Source organism: Mesoplodon mirus (genome assembly GCF_964341445.2).
Source record: "Mesoplodon mirus genome assembly, chromosome: 7".
Taxonomy (NCBI): Eukaryota; Metazoa; Chordata; class Mammalia; order Artiodactyla; family Ziphiidae; genus Mesoplodon; species Mesoplodon mirus.
The window spans coordinates 130,227,715-130,247,392 of NC_138983.1; the positions used below are offsets into that span (position 1 = coordinate 130,227,715).

The following is a 19,678-nucleotide window of genomic DNA, read 5'->3' on the forward strand; positions in this document are numbered from 1 at the left end:
TAAATGCTGGAGAGGGTGTGGAGAAAAGGGAACACTCTTGCACTGCTGGTGGGAATGTGAATTGGTACAGCCACTACGGAGAACAGTATGGAGTTTCCTTAAAAAACTAAAAATAGAACTACCATATGACCCAGCAATCCCACTACTAGGCATATACCCTGAGAAAACCATAATTCAAAAAGAGACATGTACCAAAATGTTCATTGCAGCTCTATTCACAATAGCCCGGAGCTGGAAACAACCTAAGTGTCCATCATCGGATGAATGGATAAAGAAGATGTGGCACATATATACAATGGAATATTACTCAGCCATAAAAAGAAATGAAACTGAGCTATTTGTAATGAGGTGGATAGACCTAGAGTCTGTCATACAGAGTGAAGTAAGTCAGAAAGAGAAAGACAAATACCGTATGCTAACACATATATACGGAATTAAAAAAAAAAAAAAAAGTCATGAAGAACCTAGGGGTAAAACAGGAATAAAGACACAGACCTACTTGAGAATGGACTTGAGGATATGGGGAGGGGGAAGGGTAAGCTGTGACAAAGCGAAAGAGAGGCATGGACATATATACACTACCAAACGTAAGGTAGATAGATAGTGGGAAGCAGCCGCAGAGCACAGGGAGATCAGCTCGGTGCTTTGTGACCACCTGGAGGGGTGGGATGGGGAGGGTGGGAGGGAGGGAGATGCATGAGGGAAGGGATGTGGGAACAGATGTATATGTATGACTGATTCACTTTGTTATAAAGCAGAAACTAATAAAAATAAATAAATAAATAAATAAATGATTTGTATCCAGGAAAAAAAAAAAATAACTGATCATGTCTACCTGATGAAGGGTCCATAAAAATCCCTAAACTACAGAGTTCCAGGAGCTCCAGGTCAGAGAATATATCCAGATGCTGGGAGGATGACCCAACCCAGCTCCATGGGAGTGAAGTTCCTGTGCTAGGGACACATCAGGACTGGACTCCACGTATTTCTTCATCTGATTGTTCAGCCATATCCTTTATAATAAACCAGTAAACATAAAAAAAAAAATCTCAGCATAATTATAATGTGTGCGTTTTGGGTTTTTTTTACAAACATATTGGTCCACAGTCTCTATACTGGAAGTGCACACCAGAGAAAGGGAAGATGCACAAGAGTAGGATAAGAAAGTGGCAGCTATGTGATCGTGTATCTCTTCCCGCCACATTTTAGAACATACTCATAAAGTCTTCCGCTATGCTTACCCAAAGAGTCCTCTTTCCTTGAATTTGTACCTTGAAAGGTTAAGTCTCACTCCCCCCACCACCAGAACTGGAAGAATTAAAGCAACAGAAAGAAAATGAAGGCAACAGAAAACTCCCTCTAGACAAGACTCAAGCCATATCAAGCATGATGTTACATGAACCTCTCCTCTGCCCCATTCTTCCTTAATGCACCATATAGAGAGGGCTCTCACATTGTAACCATGTCATATATATTTTCTCTTCACTCAAAGCATCCTGAATAAAGAGAGATCTATTTGTCTCCATGGTGTTTTCACCATTAACAGTATCAGAGCTGCAGGAACACAATGGGAGATGTGTTTTCCGTTAACCTCTTGACTCAGAGATGTCCTGATGCTAAACGTTATTGCATTTTGCATTAGCACAGAACAGTGGGAGTTCTGTGACTGATGTAAAAAGGTTGAGAAGGGCCACAGAAGCTCTCGTGTGCTCCATACTGCTGTTGGCGGTAGAGCACGAAGCACATAATTTTTGTTTAGAAAGAGCACAGACAGGAACCAGGGAAGGAGGTGGTGAATTTCACATGTCCGACATAGCCCCCCTCCTGTTCACCACTGAGCTAATCTCTACTGTAAAATGATATTCAGTGCTTTTAACCCTGTTCACAGACATTAACTAGGTAGAAATTAATTTACTTTTCTTTATTATCCTAATGATCTACAAACCATGGAAGGAACAAGGGAATTAATATTCACTGTTTTCTTAGGCTATTTTATCCGTTGCCTTAATGTGGCTTTCTGTGTTAGCGGATTATTGTGGTAACCATTATTGCAAATTATTCCTTACCATTCTGCTCATGTCCCTTTGACAGTATAGACCTAGAATTGGAAATTTCTGTTTTCACGTTATAAGACAGGAGGCTATGGAGGATAAAAAGTAAGATTCTAGTCACTGCCACCTACAATTCCTGAATGACAGTCTCAGAATTGCAGAATATTCTATACTAAAGGTCACTCAGAAATTGTCCAGGTCTAGTCCGTGGGTTCACATAATTGGGCACTGATGTTCAGAAGGCTTAAATGATTTGAGTAGGGCAGAACCAGGTGTGGCACCTGCACTCACGCCCCTGGTGAATTCTCTTTACAGGCTCTACTGAAGGATGCGTCTGCTGAATGATCAGTGTAACATGAAGAAGATCTTTGGGACCATACTCAACTTTCATAGCGCTGCATCTTTGGGTTCTGTATTAGTGAAAGAAACTAAAATATTTGTAAAAGGTAGGCTGTGTGATTGCAATTAAAGGAGAATTTTGCTGTACTTATCTATAGACAGGGAGCTGTCTCCAAATGTTTTCCCCTCAGCCTAAGTGTCTGGACATCTTGGAATTTAGAAACATCTGATTATGTAAAGCTTTGCTACCCAAGAGTGTGCTCCACACACCAAAAGCATCAGCCTCACTTAAGAGTTGGTAGGAATGCCGCATTTCAGGCACCATTCAGACCTACTAAATCAGAATCTGCATTTTTAACAAGATCCCTGGGGGATTCCTGTTCATTAAAGTTTGATAAACACTATTTAAAGGAAGCAGTCAATAGAACTTGGAAGGACAAGTGTTAGAGAAACAAGCTATTAAAGACCATCAAAGATTGGTCTCAGAATAGAAAAACAAGTGTTTCAGTGGGGTTAGAATTTGGAGGGCAAGAGATGAAGGGAAAATAGTACAGTGGGACAAGAATAGAAATGAGGTGGGGTATTATTCTATTTGCAGTCCAAATGTGCACTAAATATTTAGAAAATACATATTGATTGAATTAATAAAAACTTGGCTTACTTATTCCTCCCTGGGTCTTCCAGAAAGGCTCGGGGAAGACAGTATGCCAAAGCCAGCTTTGAGAAGGCTAGTGTTTGTCCCGACGGGAACATATGTATATGTATAACTGATTCACTTTGTTATAAAGCAGAAACTAACACACCAGTGTAAAGCAATTACACTTCAATAAAAAGATGTAAAAAAAAAAAAAAAAAAAGAATGACTGTGGAAATGCATAATTACCCAGTAGCAGAAGGGGGTTGACTGGGTTATCACATACTAGTTAAATGCCTCTACTAATGAACCAAGTCAAAAAGAATCTGATGAGTGCAAATAAAGAAGTACAGGTGACATATCTTCAAGAAAGTTTATTAACTTGCTATTCTAGCTGGCCAGAGTCTCCATAAACTGTGTCAGCAAAACGTTCCTTGATTGATGAAGAAGGTCAAGTTGCCAGCAACACATTTATGTTTTGAAACTTACATGTGTGCTAGAAAATAGCTGGTTTAAATCACTGGATTCTGAAAAGTTAAAATAACACTTACATCACCCATTATAGCTATTATAATTTCTTGAGGATATTTTAAAAATGTAGCATGCTGCAACTTTTTTTTTTTTCTTTTTAAATCCTAAGATTAATTCTCAGAAGACAAACTACGGTAATTTGTATTAATCGTGTACTTGGAATTTCTGGGGCTAAGAATGACTGTCAGATATAAAATTCAGTGAAGAGTTTCCCTGAGGAAACAGAACCCATACTCACCAAAGATGAAGATAAAGAATGAATTGTTTTGAAGAATGCTTTACCCATCCATTACTGATGAAACTGACACTAAGTTGTATCTAAAGTGGCCTCCATAATTTATTTTCCTTGCAGTTCCCAAACTGTGTGTCCAACCATGAGCTACTGGCCAAAAAACACAAGGGTATGACCTCCTAGACACCACAGCCACTCTGAAAGCAAAGATGGCATGATTTAAACTCTGGTAGATACAACCTTATTACCGAGTCAGTAGAAATTCAACCATATGACAGTTAGTCTGCCTTCAGAAACAGGACCCCAAACACTACTTTGCCCTTGGAAACCATGGCTGTGTGAAATCACTCAAGTTTATGCCACTGAAAAGGAGAAGCCATTATTGTCCTGCACAGGGAGGTAATCTGATTTTTAAAAAATCTTTATAAATGTATAAGCAATACTAAGTAGGTCCTTATATGTCAAGTGGCTACAGATGTTTAATACACAAACTCTTATCCAACACAGACACAGGTAATAGCTGTGTTTCCTGTCAAACTCATAATAAATGTGACAAAGTAATGACAGTGTCTTCTAGGGCAAGGCCACAGGTTCTTCTAAAGGGTGGATGTATTAGCTAAGAAATGAAGACCATATAGGAGCCTGAGGGTCTTGCTCCTATTTCTGCTGTAGACCTTCAGGGTGCAAGAATTAAATAAAACATGAATTCTAAAAAAAACTGTACCCAATCTTACCTTTAATAGGCTTTCTTAGGAAAAGAAAAGGCCTGGAGGAACCATGATCATTCTCGGCATGTTGCTTTGTGCAAGACCCAAGGAAAGCTAGGAGGCTGTACAGTTATCTCCCTTGATGTAATTCTAAACTATACAACCTACTACCTCAACCTGGGAGCATGCAGTCACAATGGCTGGAAAGCTACCATTTCTTAAGCAATGAAATGACAAGTTAGTCTTATAATTGTTCTTCATGCTGTCACTTATTTGGGCCATTCATAAGAGACAGCACATCAAAGGGTCCGACAGTAAAGAAAATAACACAAGAACCTTGGCATGAGATTACTGTGCAGACTGGAAGGAAATACTTGGGACTGGTCTTCTAGAAATTATTTGTGCATGAAAATTATGGTAAGGTTATATAATGGCTGTCGTTCTGATCAATCTAATGTCCTCTGGTACCTGTTAACAGAACAATGAAAGCAGACCAATATTTAAACTCGAGGAGCTGAAGAAAGAATTAGAAAGACAAATGTTTCCCTTGTGAACCTGGAAAACTGGAATCTCTAAAGGGTTGGTAAACAAGGGGAAATAGTTTAAGCCAAAACATGGTGAAAAGGTACAGGAAACAGGACTATGAACAAATTAGAGATAAACAAATAATATAGAAGTTACGGTGAACATTCGCTCAACAGTATTCATCATGTACGTCACGTAATTCACATATTTATAAAGCGCCCATTTTCCAGAGTTGACTGCTTCACCACTTTTTTCACAAAGTCTATCCCTAACTGTTTATTTAGCAATGTATAGAAATGTGACTCTATATTTTTTTCATTATAAGGGATTAAATTTCCCTGTTAGTACTTTTCATTTTTAAACTGGATCTTTCCTTTATCTTCAGGGCCGGTTCAATGCTGGAGTGACAGACAGACTCATAAGCTTGGTGACTTCCCATCTCTGTGTGTTCCCATGTTTGGTCAGGTTTGTATTTTCCCATGAGGACTGCTCTGTGGCCATCTCTCCTCATCGCTCAAGTGGACTCTGGTTTTGCCTGGTAAAGGCTGTTCCTCAGAGGGGCTGGGCCTAACCGTATAAGATGGAGGGGTGTCTGAGCACACAGGGAATCAAAGAATGATAATTCTATCATGCTGATTGGGTTTTAAAGACAGATGCAAATGCTGAAGAGCTTGTGTTTCTTCATGTTACTCAACTAACTTGGCGAAGGTTCATTTTTCCCATTTTTCCAACCCTATTCCCTCACGCAGCAATCGAGGAGTAAGGCTGCTTTTTTGAGGAGGCTGCCTCTCTTCAATCAATGCTACCTGGTTTGGGGGAAAGACTGGGACGTTACTTTTACCAAGCAAACTCCCATTCATCCTTCAAGCCTCAATTCAAAGAGTTCTTTCTCTGATTATCTCGTAATTTCATACACACATTTCTAATCTAGCCCTAACACCACTGCATTATCACTTATCTGTCTCCTTCACTAGACCCTGAGCTATTTGAAGATGAGGCTGCACTACTCACCTTTGCAAATCTGGTACCACCTGCATGCCTACTACCTGGCACATAGTAGAGACTTAAAAACATGTTCATGAAAACAAACATGTATGAACGAAAGAATAAAGTGGAAGTATAAATGAACCTAAAGTTAAAGGCTAGGTGATTTTTATTTTTATGTCAGGTCCCCTGTTCTTCCATTTACATTGTAACTTCAATCATAGGAAGGTGGATTTGCTATCAAGATTCCAGAGGGGGGAAAACTGTAGAATGACTGAATTCAACCTGACAAGTATGCCTTAAGTCCTGGATCTCATATGGAAATTGAAGAAGTAACTCCAAGTCCCCTGCCTTTTAGATACTCACTTATGCATATGATTTAATATCCACTGGGGCACTAAAAGAAAATATAATTCATTTCCTTGCACTGACCATTTGCCTGATTCTATAAACACAGTCAGGATATAACTCTTATAAATGGGAAACAAGGCAGTGGAGGGGCAGGTAAGAGAAAGCAAAAGAAGATACAACGAAGAGAGGTTAAGTTCCAGTGTGCTAGAATACTAGTCTATGAGTATAAGCATATAGCTTACAGAGCTTTTAAATATCTGGAAATGGAAACATTCATCTTTCTCCATGTACCTTCTTCTTCTAGGGGTCAAAGATAAAAAGATGTTGCTCTTAGAATACTAATGGTTTTCAACACCCTGCTCTTTTAGTTGTGTGAATTTCCTTGTTTATTTACACTGATTTTAGCCCATTATCATGTATTAGTGCAATTATGGCTCATTACATAATTAGTGTAAATATTTGTAGGCATGTAATAACAACATGCAATTATGATATGGAGTGATGTCATAAAAGGTCTTATTGAAAAGGGAAAGTAAAAAAATAAAATAAATAGCATTTATAGGAGAACCGTAGTTACATATCTTTAGGTATAGAGAATCTATTTTACTCTTTTAACTTTAAAAAACGTATTTTAAAGGTATTCTGAATACATACACACAGACTCTCAGACTATTGAACATTGAGGTTTTAAGTGCTACCAGCAGCAATCTTTCCAAATGAAGGGAGGGTGAATCTTGAACAATTCTACGAGTGTCTGAGATTATGGAAAAGCAGGGATTCCCCACTAGTAAACATATTCTGTATTGATTTTGTGTTTGGAAGCTGGACAAACGTTATGATTAAAACATGATTCATTAAAGTCTGTGTCGGTATGGCCGACAAGCAATTCTGCAAAGGGACTCCTGACCAGATAATCAGTTTTTTGAAGTCAGAGGAATGTCTTCACCCTCTAGCAAAGTACTGAACACATAGTAAGCATTCATAAAGGTTTGCTGAATGAACGAGTGGATGCATCCTATCATTTGTCTAGCCATATGGCTACAGCGAAAAAAAAGTGGCTTTATTCCAACTCATACTTTATTGAGCCACATGTTAGGTGTTAATAAGTCTTTGCAAATTTGGGAGAGTCATTCATATGGACTTCTCTGTAAAATTTCAGCACTATTACAGGCCTAAGAAACTTTTAAAATCTCAATTAGAGAGGCTAGGTGACATCTGATGAAGTTAACTAACATAGTCAGCAAAGATCCAGAGCACCTAACAAATGCTGGGGAATGACTGGTAAGCACACTGAGAAACAAGAAATCATATTAACTTAAAACCCAAAGTTAATTTTGTCCTGTATGTATCAGTTTCTTCCCATGAAGAGAAATCCATTTATTAATTTTGAAACACAAACAAGAAACCCTTTCAAAATTAAACACCAGTTCCTCCTACTCTCTCCAAACTCTGGTGATACAGGGGGAACTGCTTTATCAAACATAATTCTTGGAATAATAATTATTTTTTTCTGTTAAAAAAAAATCTAAATTATATCCTCGTGTTACAGCTTCATAAATATATTTTTGATAATTTGAGAATTTTAATAAAACGAGTTTGTTTTATACCCATTCTCTCTACACCCCCAAGCAATAATGACTACTAAATATATATTTTAGAGTCTTTCTGAGGAAAACCTGAAGTTATTTTACTTTCTGCAGCTTCCTGTAAAATATCTGGTCCACTCTGAGGGAGTCCCAATGGAATAATTAATAGCTACAGAACCACTCATTCATGAACATGGAAGAAGGGAAAAATACTGAATTTCAGCATCCTATAAAATATTTAATATCCTGTTTCTTGTGACCAGTGTCCAGGGGCTTTGGGCTTTCCACTAGAATATTTTCTAGCCAGGTGAATCAAATAATCACGTCCTAGGCCTTATAGAAACTTTGAAAAGATGGACTGCTCTGCATAATCTTTTTTCTTAGGGTAATGACTGGGTTTAAAAAAAAACCTTAAAAGAAACGATCTGACAGTCACTTACTGGTCACCCTGTAGTCTTAATGCTGTCCCTGTATAGGGAATTTAGGCTGCTCAGCATCCCTAGATTCATGAATTCCATTGGTCCCACTGGTAGCACATTTAATAGCAGGTTAAAGGGATGATGAGTAGAGACACGATTTTGCCTTTATCAAACGTTAAGTGTTTATCTAGGGAAGGTACAGGTTTAATTTGCTAGCAGCTTATCCATTCCAAGTCGACCACTTCAAAGAGGTGTATAAAACCAACCCAGTAGATTGTGTGCTTAATGGGCAGATAAAGGCCTTGGGCAAAGAATTATACATGATACACACCAATAGGGACAGACTTTTTCTTCTGGATGTAACGTTCCATCATTCCAGAACAAAGCAACAATTTCTCAGTAAGCTGGAAGTCAAGATCTACAGACCACCCTCCTCAATGCTTTGCAGAGCAAATGCAAAGGAAACGCATACACACAACATCCTCAGGGTGTAGCATTTGCAGAACTTGGTATTCTCCAAGACGTCTTTAAACAATGTCACCTGTATCTGGGCCTTCCTAATTCCGACATACAAAATTTCATTTTTACATGCTTGATAGAAGAAAGAGCTCTAGCTACCCGTGAACAGTGCAGCTCTTATGAGGAGACAGAATTTAGTGAAAAAAAGAAAAAAATGTATCCATTTGAATTTCAAACCTTTTGCTGATACTAATAACTAGTTCATATTGACTGTTTTTTGTTAGAAGAGGCTTCACCAAAAAAAAAAAAAATAGAAAAAAAAAAAAAAAGTCTTAAGGGAACTCCTGGCACTATGTTTGACCAAAAGGGAATGCAAAAGTTTCAGAGTCATTCAAATCTGATCAACTTTTCACCCTGGGTTCTGTTTACAGACTCTTCAGCTCACATTGTTGGAATGAGACAAATACAGCCAATTTTGCTTTGATCTGGAGTCAGTTTGGCTTTCCAATCCTGGCACAATGGTGACATTTAAGAGGCAAGGGGATAAAATTATTTTCATTCCAGCCTTTTAAACATGGTGAAGAGTTATAAAACAGCTCTGGACAAATATGAAGCTAGACCTAAATGAGCCATTTCTTTTCTATAAAAGTTCTTTTTCTTACAGTGCTGGGTATGTCCAGAAGTATAAATAGTTAAGCACATCCATTCCCCTCATTAATTTTATTTTTAAAGGTAAGGACTGATTTGACGGCACTTGGAGAACAACGGGAAAGGAAGACTTGCTACAAGGTACTGATACAACCCAAACCAGGGTGAACCGGGTCTTATAAACAAATCTCTGTTACTTTCCAAAAAAGATCATGATAACGATAACTTTGAGAACAATTAGGCTCACAGAAAACAAAACAAACCCTCGTGTATGTGTCTATTTACTCACCACTCAGCAGTAAGTCGTCTGAGTCACCCCCACTCCTGCTGCCCCACCTGTGAGCCCAGGCTCTTTGTTTGACAGCTGAGAGCAGTTACAAGAAAGAAGGGAATTGAGGGCGAGCCTATAAGTTAATCATTGAAGAGCCTCATCCATTTCAGGACAAAAGATCTCCTTCCTCCGCACCAGCCCCTCTTTCGGTGTCTACCCCTCTTAGAGGAAACTAAGGGGAAGAGAAGGAGAATCAAGGAATTGGAGGGGATTTTGACGGCAGACAGGCAAAGCTCGTGGTCTGTGAGATTGCCCACAGACACATACCTATAGACACAAGCTTGTGTGGACTATCATCACAAGTTCGGATCTACGGGTTTGTGGCAACAGGCCTTAGCATCTCTCTCGTGTGGGTGTCTGACATGTCTGAAAATGAAACGTTAACACCATTAGTCCAACCAAAGGTTCTGCCATTCTATCATTTCACGCCAGAAACGGGAAGACTTCATCCCGCTCTTAAAAGGGCAAAAGTTAAGCAGCATCTTCTAGGTTCTCCCCCACATACTTCCCTCTTTTCACTTATTCCATAGACACAACGGGCTTCAGGTAAACCTCATCATTTTACTGTTTAATATTACAGAAGACTCATTTATTCAGACCTTAACACGCACATTGAGCATAGCGATATCAGTACATGGCAAACGAACAGAATAAAGAAAAGTCTTTCAGTTGTAGGGAGACAAAGAGAGAAACATTGGAGAACCCAAATGCAAGTTCATTCTTTTAAATACCTGTAATTACATGAAAAAAAGATGGTGAAATTTTCCTTTTTTATTTGCATTCTGGCAAACAGCTGTAATAAACTAGCAAGCACCACCAATGGGCTTGTTAGTATTTCCCGAAAATTATTCTAGAGGAGATTTCCAGTTATATTAAATTGGAAGATTCATCTTGAGGAAAAGTTTGTATTTCACCCTCACTCTGCCCCCATTATTGGTCCAAACACCAACAATGAGCAAGTCTGGGCATATTTTATAACATCTGAACCAGAAAAGAAATTGTAGAGTTGCTCCCCTCAAAACTGTCCCAGGTTGTGGGAATGACTCTATTTCTAAGGACTTCTCATAAAAGGATTTTGTTCGTCAGCGTAACATCCTTTCTTCAAAAATCAGTGTTCTACAAGTAAAGGAGCAACCAAGACAATGTACTTTCATTAATGGCTCCTTTTGTGAATTTTATTGAGGACAGAGTCTCAAGCGTGAGTACTTCAAGGACAAATGATGGAAAGCAAAATCATCCTTCTCCCTAGATGTGGGGAAAAACATATGCCTCCATCTCTTTGTAGGACCTAAAAAGAGACCTTTTCAACTTTTGTTAGCAATGACCGTAGATCCTGGTTCTCAAAAAAACAAACAAAAAAATAGACCTTTGCCTTGACAGAGGAACATTCATTCCTATCTCAAGAATCTGGGAGGCTCTCCTAATAACAAAAAAACACAGCTGAATTTGAGAATTATTCAGAGAAAAGAGCAGGCCCCGATGTATACAACTTAAAAGGTGAAAGCGAGAAAACAGGAAACCAACAGTGGGACAAATAGGGAAGAGGAGGCAATGGTTCATAGACACGTCATTGTCTGCCTGTTTAATCACGATGGAACCACACGCATCACTGCTCAGAGTTCACTGGTGCTGTGAAGGGTGCCAAGACCGAGAATTTCGCTGCAGCTCCGTGGCTTGACTTTTAGATCCAAAGAAACAACAATCCCAAGTGGAAGCAAGGAGGATCCAAACCAGTTACCTCAAAATGGTTTGGACTTTCTGTTATTTTAAAATGTTCATTTCCTTTATAGAACAAAAGGTTTTAAAATAAACTCCAAGCCTCTTATTTTTCTTTGATCTCCCTGACAAGGTCATAGGGCCAGAGGTATTTGAGGATGGGCACTTTGCACACTGTTAAGGATGGCGGCAATGTGTGTGACACAGGAGCTCTTATTAATGTATAAAGGAATAGGCTTAGGCTCCCGAAGTGATGAGAACTGTTGTTACCATTTATTAAAAAGGCAGAATGCAATATTTGTTAGCAACGGATGAAGATCTGTCAGAGTGGTACACTGAATCATTCAAGAGGCATCACCTTTGTAAATCTGCACCCTCGAAGTCCATAAAAAGGAACTCAATGCCGTGTTTCAATTGGGGGCTTCTCTGTGTCTTTTGTGTGTGCGTGTGTGGAAAATACAGGACAGAGAAAGGTTATTCATTCTGAAGAGTTTGTAGTGTTAATTTCCAAACAATCCAGAGTTTTAATTTTAGAAAATAAAAGAGAAATCAGAAGATGCCTAGGTGGCAGAAAAAAGAGAAACTTAGATACCGACCTAGTAGAAGAATGGTTTATTTGGGAATAGACATTTTCCCCAAAATATCAATTGAATACCTCTTTCAAGAACCATCTTTGTGTTGAGTAAAATAATAAGGGTTCTTTTCAGAGGAAAGTTTGTTCTGCTTTCTTAAGCAAGATTCTGTGGGGCTACCTTAGATAGTAACACTAATAATTAAGTTGGAAAATGTAGGCAAATGCCTATAAACAATGGCAAAAGTAGGGTAAGGTAATTTATCAAGCAAATATATCATTTGTGTTATTAAACATATTTACGTAGCACAAAGTCCTCCAATAACACTGAAAGGAAACTACTTATATCATGATAGCTGAGCTCAAATCCTAGTCACTGGACCTATGTAAGCATAGTTGTATAAAATATGTCTACACACTGTATGTATGTAGACATACAGTATTACTAATCTAGGACTAAAGTTAAAACATCAACTATTATGCCATTATTATGTTATAAAGCATCAGTTATTATGCAACTTCTATAAGCCATATCTTCCAGGAATTCAGAGCACATGTTAGGCTTTTTAGAGATAATCCTCTAATACTTATATTTCTAAGTACAATTACTAAAGATAGCCACAGAGTTTAAGAACGGCGCCTGATGGTTTCAAATGAGGTTTGCCTAAATCGTTGTCAAAAGAAATAAGCACTGTTAAGCAATAACTTTCAAAATATTTTTCTGAGCTCCATAGAATTGAATGATCTGCTCATTGGCTACGAATATTATAAAACTAGTTGCTATTGTCAAAAAATCAAGCTTAAAATAGTTATTCTTCATAATTAAATGATTCAAGCATGCCCTAAAAACTTGTAATACTTGAGGAAATGGAAGGTTTGGGGAAATTATAGGAAAATATAATTACCTGAAAAAAGGAACTTCTTATGAATCCTATTTTTTTAAACCTGTTGCCATCTTGCTAGGCCAGCATCTTCAAACCATTTGCCTGCGTCTGGAAAATAAAATTATTTTAAATGGATCAAGATTTTTTGCTTGGTTTATGGTTGGTTTCTTTTTGTCACCCAACTCTTTTATAAAGCTAAACTAGAATTCATGCCAAAATGAAAGTAAAAAGGAACACAAAAAACTGAAATAAAAGTAATTCTAGAAAAACACTGGGCAGCATTACGTTTTCTTCATTTCCAGAACTACACATGATAGAAAGGTTCTGCAAATAAGTCACTTTCACATTTTTCCTGGAATTTCCCTGGCTACCGATGAATCTTGAGAACGATTTTACCAGAAAAATGATCAAATAGGAATGCAAAGTCTCGGAATCCTCCCAAATTCCAATGTTTTATATCAAACCGCTCATTTGCTAAACATGATTAAGAGATAAGCTATCAATAATTAAGCAGGGTTAAGGTATAATCAAGTTGGGCAATCATTACCTGGCATGATGTAGCATCACTGAGACAGTTTTAACTTTTTGATTCAGAAATGATTCGGGAGTCATTATTTCTCTCTGCTGATGGGGCCACTAAAAAGAAGTAAAATATCTGATTGTGGTGGATTCAGGAGTCTGTCCCCCTCCACCCCAGCGGGCTTCTTGGCTTCCATTCCAACGCTCTTTCATTGGCCAGGTTTTAGATGCAGGGTTTGCTTTTCCTTCATTGTTCCTTTACTAGTGGAAGGAAAACTCACTGTGCAGCTGCTCGCAAAAGGGAAAATGTACTTGAGTTTTGCCTGGCTGTGGACTTGAACACCAAATCCACGGTGATGTCAGCAGAACGACACCGACAGAGAGATTCCCTGCCCTTCCACCCTCCTTCTCTTTAAAAGAGGTATCCCTTGTACAGAATCTCAGCAGACCTCCTTTGTCCTGGGGGGAAAGAGCAATTCAACTGAACAACCTGTTATGAAAGAAAGAGAAAGAAAGAGAGAAAGAGAGGGAGGGAGGAGAAAGAGACAAAGAGACAGAGAGAGAAAAAGGAGAGAAAATTAAACAGAAAGTGAGAGATGGAGAAAATGGAGAGAGAGGAAGGAAGGAAGGGAGGGAGGGAAGGAAGGAAGGAAGGGAGGGAGGGAGGGAAGGAAGGAGGGAGGGAGAGAGAGAGAGAGAGAGAGATTGAGAGAGAGAGAGAAAGGAAGAAAGGAGCAAAGAGAGAGAGGGAGAACTCAAATCTAACCCTGGCATTAACCCGACATCACGAAGCAGGAGAAACAGCTAGTCTTGGTCTCCCTATGGCTTTCCAGTTCTCCTGATGTCTTTTCTCTCACCCTCTGCAGCCCCTGCTCTTTGTAGAAAGATCCAATCACCTCAACAAAAGAGGCACATCCAGCAAGTGCTCCTCCAAGAGTAATTCACGGGTGCCACGCATCACAGCACATTTTCTCCACCTGCGACCTGGCCACCAGGACACCAGCCCCCAGGGTGCGAGTGTCCCTCAAGCACCCTGTGCAGACAGACAGAGGCTTCCGGCACCAGAGCCAGCTAGCTTAGGTAGAAGGAATTCTTCTCTCCCCAGGAAAAACTGACCAGAAGGGAGCAGGGGAGGGAGGAGACTGGCAAAGCAACGCCATGGTTTTCGCGTTCCTTTCGGGCAGAGGGAAAATTAGGAACTGATATTTATAACCTTCCTACTACATACTCCCTGTATTAAAAAAATAAATAAATATTTTACGTCAAATGAAAAATGAAAGTGTGGCTAGGTCGGCTAAAGAACAAAGACATGAAAAATGGCGTGATAGAATAAAATAGATTGGATGAAAACAAAAGATACCCTCAGATAATTTGAGTAGTGTGCTTTTTTGGGGGGGGTAATTTAAAAGCAATCTTAAACCCACTAAGTGTTCACTTACAACAGATGTATAACAGGGACCGACTATTTAAGAGTGAGAAGTTGGAGGCAAATTTGCTTTTGACACACCCGAGGAAACAAAAGAGAGAGGGGCTGCCAGTAACAAGTTGTTTCGTGTGCAACTGGCTAAGGAGGTCGCTTTCACTTTTGAAAGCGTTAAGTTTGCTCAGGATGACAATTTTTCTTGCTTTTTAAAACACAAGCAAGGGTGCCAGCCTACAAATTCCTTTCTAGCTATATTGTTAATAAAGCCAAAAAGGCTTTTACGAGAATTAAAATTTTAAAAAAACATAGAAGACCCTGATTCTGGTATGGAAACATGAGACACATGTTTTTAAAAAATCGGATGTCTGTCAATTCTTGAATATAAACGAATTATATGCTGCACAAAGCTTTCTATATGCCAGGCAACTTTAACACTTTAATGTTCAAAGCTATGTTTTGCTCTTGAGAAAGCATACCACAATTGGATTAGAAAGCTACAAATGAAGTGAGGGTACAGGGTAGCTGGGGGGAATATTGAGGATTAGATCACTTGGATCCTGCAGGAAAGGAGATATGCAATAGGTAAAGAGTCTGTATTTCCTTCGAACCTTGGCTGTGTAACAAGGGGATTCTTGTTCTGGGAAAAGTACAAAAGAGACTGGAACCTCCACAATGATACTTACAAAAAGAAGCGCCCATCAAACACAAGAAGCTAAGTTCAGCTGAAACAGAGACCTTTTGCCTTACTCCAGGGTAGAGGTTCACCCAGGGAGAGCCTGCCAACCCTCTCTCTGCGTTTCACTCCAGGAGAGCTTAGCTTGTCTCATCCAGGGCTCTCCACATCTACTGATTTCCACATTTCCCCCTTCCTCTGGAACAACAAAAATCAACCAAATGGAATATGATTTTATAAAGTCTCCGTCAAATTGAAGTTTGGAAAGAAAAAAGAGGTATGAATCTATATTACCTACTTCTTGCTCTCAACTTTTCCCAAAACCAATCTGGTTTTGCCTTCCAGCCCCCTACGCACCCCCAACACACTCCTTCTCTCTCCTCCAAGCCTCTTTCTCTCTCTCCCACCCTCCCTCCTTCTTCTGCTTCTCTCTCTTTCACACACACATGCACACACGTGCACACACACACACACTGCCGCTTGGTCCAATCTGGTGCCTACTTAACACCAACAGAATGACAAGCAACATCTGTTTGTAAAAAAGCCAGAATCAAACCTTAACGGTTTTTTGGCTAGGTTTCTTTTTTTCCTTTTTCCCCTGACTCTAAAAGGGGAGGGGGCAAGAAGAAGAAATATTAAGATTTATATTCAACATCGGCTCCAACGAGGCAGCAACTGTACTTCCCTAGAGTTATTTCCAGGTACAGCAATTGTAGGGAAAACCACTGCAGTATTTACGGCTGTCTCCCCAGAAGCAAGCCCAGTCACATAAAATCCAACGTATCAGATTCCTAAGAGTCAGGTGTTTTTCTAAAAGCTTTATATTCATCTTCTAATTAGAATTACAGGACCGCGTGTGTGCGTGCGTGCGTGCGTGTGTGTGTGTGTGTGTGTCTGTGTGTCAGGAGGTGATGAAAGACAGAAAGGGAAACGAGCAAGACAGAAAAATAAAAGACACAGTTGAGAGGAAAGGAGCTATGCTGTTTCTCCCTTATTTTACAACACGCTGGCGTGTAAACAGGCACCTTTCCGCAGATGCCACACACGAGAGCAGGCACCAGCAGCAGGAGGCTGTGGCAGAAACCTGCACAGCTGTGGCCATCAGAAACAGGTCCCATCATCCCCCACGGGGATAGGAATTTCTGGAAAGCCACCAACTGTCCACAGAGTCACAATGCAAAGGATCAGAGCTACCTAGATGGGGGAGGGGAGGGGTGGGCAGGCGCTGGGAAGGGGGAGAAAGGCTCCCTCACCAACTCAAGGATTCCGCCCTCAGGGAAGAGAAAGAGGGGACTTAGAAACTCCACTCCCCTTTCACTCTGCGTTTGGAAGAAACCCACACACATTAAGGGAAAAATAAATTCAGACAAGTTGCTAAGGAGACTTGTGTAAACTCCAAGCACAGACATATTTCTTGGCCTTTCCCCCTGCGTTCCATCTTGTATTCTGATCACGCTGCTCTGCGGCAATGCTGCACCAACCTTCTGCATTAATCTTGGCCTTCACCGTGCAGACTGGCAAAGCATGCTGGTTGTATATATCATCTTTCAAACTTAACAAGTGAAAAGGGTGTGCGCGCGCGCATGTGTATGTCTAGTTGGAGGGAGAGAGTGGGTGGGGAAACTTAATTTGGAATTTTTAAAACATAGGTGTTGAACAAAGAAGAATATTTAGACTGTGTGTTTTGAGGGCAGTGGGGAAAGGGGCAGGTAAAGCACTGGAAATTTCCCCTTGCCTGTGGGTTCCGTCCTTTCACTACTCTGCTGGCCTTTTCCCCCCTCCCATATCTCCGGTTAAAATCCTGTATCCCTGGGCAGAGGTAAGCAGCCCTGCATCACTGCAGACGCCCAGGAGGGGCCCAGGCTTCTGCAGAAAAGAGTGTGCTGCACAGAGTGGAACCCTGGCTCCCTGCTTCCCTGCTCAGGAGGGTGTCCCAGAGAGATCAGCTTTTTGAAAACTAACTGCAACGATTCATAAAACCTCTGAACCAAACCTGTCCAGATTCTAAACCAGCTAGCGTTTCAGAGGACAGACCCTGGCCCGATATCCGTGCTCTGGAGCAGAGACCTTCTCCCATAGTGACACAGCTTCAGCAGCGGCCAATATATGTCAACATTTGATTTAGGGGAAAATTAACATTTTCTTTCAGGACAGAGATGTTTGTACTGTAGAAGCCAATATTTTCCTTTCTCAGCCTCCTGTATTAGAATTTCTAAAATCTTCTCTAGGACATAGAAGGGGGAGATAATAAATAGCCAAAATCATTGCTCAGGGTGCTGGGACAAGCCAGTCAAGTCTGTGTGCCTGTGTGTGTGTGTGTGTGTGTGTGTGTGTGTGTGTCCCTGCCTCGCTGTCATGAGCAGATTAGGAAGACACACACCAGAGAGTTGGAAGGGGACAGCTACGGGTCCCTTCCCAAATTAGAGAAACTCACAGCATCTGCCCACCAGCTACAACCGAAGAGCCCCAGTGAGGGGCAACCAACCAGGCCCGCTGCTGTTTTCAATCACAATTCTCAGGGGTGCCCATGGGATAAGGAATTGCTAAGGAGATGGGAAAAGTTCCCGCGTTTGGTGCATAGAGCTGAGTGTGTGCCTTCATGCTCCAAGAAGGCTATGCAGCTTCCATCTCTTCCCTTTGCCAACCTGTATTTGGTTTTCACACTTCAAAGCTAAAGCAAGCTGTGCTGCCTCAGTTGAAATAAGGCAGCCAGGCAACCCTGAAGCTAGCAAGATGGAGGGTTTGCTCCTGCCATTCGCAGAGAAAGACAGAGCCCTGCAACGAGCCCTGCTGGCCCATCCTTTACAAACGACTCCATGCAAGTGAGCCCTAGGTTTTAGGGAAGGGAAGATCGGTGGCGTCCTTTCTGACCTTTTCCCTACAAGGCAGATCCTCAGATGTTCTGTGCCACAGAGGCATCATGACTCAATCAACATGGAAAATGAACCTGCAGGGAAAAGAGCAGGGTGGGCCTCTCCCAGCGGGCAACTGGGCAATTGCCCTGTGACCCGCCTGGCCTGGAGGCAGGGCAGTGACACCTGCAGTTTTTCATTTGTCCAGGAAGCTGCAGTAGCGCAAACCCCAGGAAACCCTGCCTTGTCGCCTGTTGGCTATTGCTGGAAACAAGAGCACTGTCCTGCCCTAATGTGAAGACGTATTTGCTAGGACGCTGCGTGATCCTAGAGCATCAAAGACAGGAGGAACTAATTTACAAGATCAGCGCAACACCTAGTCCCGCAGTGAAGGATTCTCTTCCGTCTAGATTGCCAAAGAAGTGCTTTCCTTTATAAGTTGGCTTACTGCTTTCTCAAATGCCCCAAAGACCAGAAAACATGTTAGGTACCTCTTATTACAGCCCTCCCTCCAACCCCGCCAGTGCTTTGTGGAAAAAGGGAAGATACCAGTAAACACATGATCAACACAGCCAGGCTAGTCTGGAAGAAAGACTGCATCAGATGCATACAAAGTCAACTCAGATAACATTCAGATAAAAATATGGTGTTTCACATCATACTGGAACGTCTTTAAGGAGTCTGTCCTTTGAGATGCAGAAAGAACAAGAGCCATATTAACAGTGGCTGGCAAACTAAAATGCTGCCCAGAGACACCTCTCAAAGTATAAAGTAATGCAACTTCTAACTTAACAGGGGTATAGGTACATATCTGTGCATGTGTATATAAACACACACATACCTATATACATATATATGTATACACACACACACACACACACACACATTGTCATCCAAATCTCTCACCTCTAGCCTTGAGGTCAAAGACCACATCTTTTTCACATTTTGTAAACTGACCTTCCCTTAGTCCACCCTGAAATTCAGTCTTACACTCCACACACAGGGTAAGAAACAGAATGTTTGGCCTCTCCATCTTATCTGAGCTAATGCTTCAGACTGCAAAATACTCTACACATCAGCAAGTCTAGCTGATATTACTACTGCATGTTGTGGTAGAGAGCTGACAGAGAGGAAAGTTAAGCGTCTTTCCAAAGCTCAGAATTAAGACTCTCCTCCCTGCCCCCAAACTGGTGAGCGGGTCCTAGGTCAGGCTGAAGGAATTTCATGGTGCCCCTTCTCTCAC

General features: G+C 40.7%; 1 protein-coding gene across 3 annotated transcripts in view; it reads right to left on the reverse strand.

Annotated features, from left to right (window-relative positions):
• The window catches only part of LOC309807485 (uncharacterized protein), a 278,689-nt gene that overhangs the window by 57,997 nt on the left and 201,014 nt on the right, over positions 1–19,678 (reverse strand). For 2 of the 3 annotated variants that reach the window (XR_014294580.1, XR_014294581.1), the window contains one exon: positions 12,990–13,076. The gene's annotated coding sequence lies outside the window, so the exon portion shown is untranslated. Of the gene's footprint in view, positions 1–12,989; positions 13,077–13,515; positions 13,605–19,678 lie in introns of all 3 variants that reach the window. The other variant, XR_014294582.1, reaches the window with a different exon arrangement.